We start from the raw sequence: 4,009 nt of genomic DNA on the forward strand, positions 1-4,009 counted from the left end.
CAAAATGAATATATTAAATTTCAGAAACACCATTGATATGGAACACTTAAGAAATTCTTTTTGTAAAAATAAAATCATTTCTAAATGGCATAAATACCGTTAGCATTCTATAATTGAAATCAGTTCAGAATCTTAACAAATATCAAAAAAAACAACATAACCGCAAAATATGTTGAATTACTTAATATTATTTACAACAATAATAGTTGGAATTACCGAAGCTGGAATATTAGAAACAATTCCTCTACAACAACAATCAGAACAATTGATTGGTTTACGGAAAATCTATTATGAGAATCGTCCAATAATTGGTTATGAAACAGAAATCCTGAAACCAGATTTACGTCCATTAGCTGAACCATTACGTGTTATCAATCAAGCACGTTTAATAAATCCAGGTGGATCAATTCAACTGGTTCAATCGACTCTGGAACCCCAACAACGATATCGTCTTCAGCAACAAGATAATTTGGATCGGTCGTCTTCAGCAACTGCTGCCGCTACTGCAATCGCATCAAGTCAGGGTGCAACCGCTTATGGAAATGCTATTCAACGATATTCGTCAGAAATACCTCAATATGCGTCGTCTGCGGCAAGTGCAGCTGCAGCAGCATCATCAGTCGCACTATCACGATCTGATAATACCGCACAGGATTTATACAATTTAAGAGATCCACGATTACAGCAAGCGATTAATGAAGATTATTTAATTTCAGCAAATCAATATGGCGCATACTTAAATAATAATAACGGTTTACAAAATTATGAAAATTAATTGAAAACTAAAAGTCAATTCACATATTCAGATTTTAAGCGTATGATACCGAATATCGATTTGGAAGCCGGATAATCAATGTAGTTCACGTTAAGGCAACATTGGCGCTGCTATCAAGTTGTACTCACTTTGATAACAGCGTAAAAATTAACGACGCACTAACATTGACTTGAATGGCTGTAATTGGGATGAGAATTCTAGATGGTTTCTAGTTCTATTTATAAAACTGTACGGTGTCATTTGCTTAAAAATTGCATAAGTGTATCGATCCTCAAATGGATTGTTAATTTAAATATTAATGCTCTCTTTTTGTATAATTTTAATAGCTTGTTAAAATCTGCAAAATTGTTTCTTCTTTCTTCGAATAAAAAAAAAAAAAGCTTTTTGAATAATATGATGTTTTTGATTTTTATTGAAACACCTGTGAACAAATCATGTGGGAATTGTATTTCGAGCCTTATTTTTCAAACTTTGAGAACAATTATGGTTTTCGTCAAGTTTAGTTTCCAGAGTCTTTTAACGAAACTAAGATAGATGATTGAAAATTAGAAAGTTTTAAAAAGTCTATTCTAATAATATAAAAGTAAAAAAATAACGATATTATAATGTAGTTAAAATTATTGTTATTTTTGGAGTCGGTGTCAGCCAAGGAAATAACTCTGACAGAACAGTTTGCTACATTAACTTGGCTGACACCGAATCCAAAAATAACAATAATTTTGACTACATTATATTATCGTTATTTTTTTACTTTTTAGTGCATATTAATTTGTTTTAGAAAAAATTTTCTTTTGAAGTCGATTTCTTTTTGTTAAAAATTTTTTTATTTTTATTGAATCTGAAGTACACTAACTAATTTGTCACTAAAAAAAGAATCATCGAAATCGGTTGGCGTGAAATTGAGTTCTTCGTCCTCTTGTCGTGCATACTTAATGCAAATTTAAGACTTGTGGTTTTCTAATGGGATGCCGTGGTCAGAACTGGACTAAAATGAAATGGGACCACACGGGAATCACCAGCTTTCAAATAGATAAAGAATAATCAAAATCGATTAACCCAGTCAAAAGTTATGAGGGAACAAACAAACAAAAAATACAGTCGAATTGATAACCTCCTCCGCTTTTGTTTGAAGTCGGTTAAAAAAGGGAAATTGAAATGCTTATTATTTATGTATTTTTTTTATTATAAGTATTATACATTATTTATTTTTAATGTATTATACATTATTTATTTTTAATGTTTACATTCAATCTTCAGCTAAATTAAGAATGGAAATCATTACACGTTTATATTCCGGGTCAAAATTAAGTTTTAAAAACATTTCACATGCAGTTAATGGTTCATGCCATTCATCTACTAATTCCAAAATTTCAGTTCCAGAAGATTTTGTAATTATTTTCAAAGTTAGACTTAATTCAACTTTTCTATCATTTTCTATTAATTTGGATGTATACGCTAACTTTGTGTATGTTAAAGATTTAACCAATTTTTCTCTAGGAGATTTTTCCATCCATTCTGGATTTTTCTTTCGTAATTTGTCAGATATTATTAAATGACATACGGTGACTAAAGTGAACACTGTTAATTTATCATTTCTTGATAATTGAGCTGGTATTAATGCAGAAACGCCTTGTACTCGGGCTAATAATGGAAATTTATCCTCAGTTTCAATACCTATTTGCATTTTTAATACTTCCATAGGGATTGGAGAAGGCATATTAGGATCTGTTGCTAATTTACAAGCTAGGTCTGGGAAACATATGATTAGTCTAGATAAAGTTATGCTTGATTTACCCGGAATAACACGTTCTGAAATGTCTAGTTTTCTTATAATTTTCAAAAAATGTTCTCTACTCTTGACATTTCTTATTGTCGTCAAAATTTTGCTGATATTATTACCTTGAGTCATCCCAGTGTATACTAGATATAAAATATCTTTTTCCTGAATTCCAGACGTCATAATCCTATATCTGGTTGTTTTTGCATTGAAGCCGTCATATCCAAATACTCCACTCAAATGTTTTAAATCTTTACACTCTTTTAAAAAAGTGTAAAGTTTCTTTTTTCTAGCCTCTAAGTATTCATCGTTGTCTTTACTGCCTCCAGGATTACCCATTTGTCCAGACATTTTAATGTCCACTCAGAAGGTTTAAATAATTATGTATTTTTTAATATTGATCGTGGCAAATATTACGTAATTATTAATTATTATCGAATTATTTTTTTCAAAAAGTGTCTATTTTTCTACAAGATGCTATTTAATGATTTTACCACAAAATCAATGTCAATCAATGGACTACACAAATAGTTCAATGACGTGTTTATTTAAACGATGATAAATCATAAACTTTTGGTCTAATCTCTATTCTCTACTCTATGACAAACCTGTTTTCATATTTCAACATTAGAGGGCAGATATATCGCAGCGGATATTTTAAACTTAATTCAACACTCTTGACACTATAATGTTTTGACCAAAGACTATAAGATAGACAAGAAGCAGCCGTATAATTGTAAACGACATCTGGTTTTTCAGGATATACACTAACGAGCTTGTTGGCTTTTGCGGGGGCGACGATGAAGGAGGATTTTTGAAATATGACAGATAGTCTTTGTGACAGATATCTACGCTTGGGTTTTTGATGATTTTGGTTTCTTAAGACGTAATACTTAATAAATTAATAATTTTAAAGTAAAAATTAAAAAAAAATGGTTCGTTGTAATGTGAAAGGTTGTACAAGAACACAAAAACAAGATAAAAATCATTCATTCTTTTCTGAGCCGAAAAATTTAATGATGTAAGTACATAACAGTCAAGTAAATGTAAAATTTATTTGGTGATCTATTGAATTTGGAAAATATTAATTATAAAATAAAAGTATAGTGAAAAATGAATATTTTAACAAGAATAAATAGTAAAGATAATGTAATTAATTATTAACTGATTTATTGCAGACGAAAGCAATGGAGAAAATTTGCTGGTATTACGAATAATCCAAAAGATTTTCGCATTTGTTCGGATCATTTTGAATTGTCCTGTTATCGAAAGAGAACACCACCACGTTGGTTGTTATATCGAGAAGCAGTCCCAACGATTCGTATGGGAGGTAGAATCTTTTTTTTTTTGAATCTCTTTAAGATTCTATTATTAGTAGTTTAAAAAATGAAGTATTTTTTATTTTATGTTTATAGTATATTTATTGTTACTAGAATAGCTTATATTTTATTTAATTT

Source organism: Chrysoperla carnea, chromosome 4, assembly GCF_905475395.1.
Source record: "Chrysoperla carnea chromosome 4, inChrCarn1.1, whole genome shotgun sequence".
Taxonomy (NCBI): domain Eukaryota; kingdom Metazoa; phylum Arthropoda; class Insecta; order Neuroptera; family Chrysopidae; genus Chrysoperla; species Chrysoperla carnea.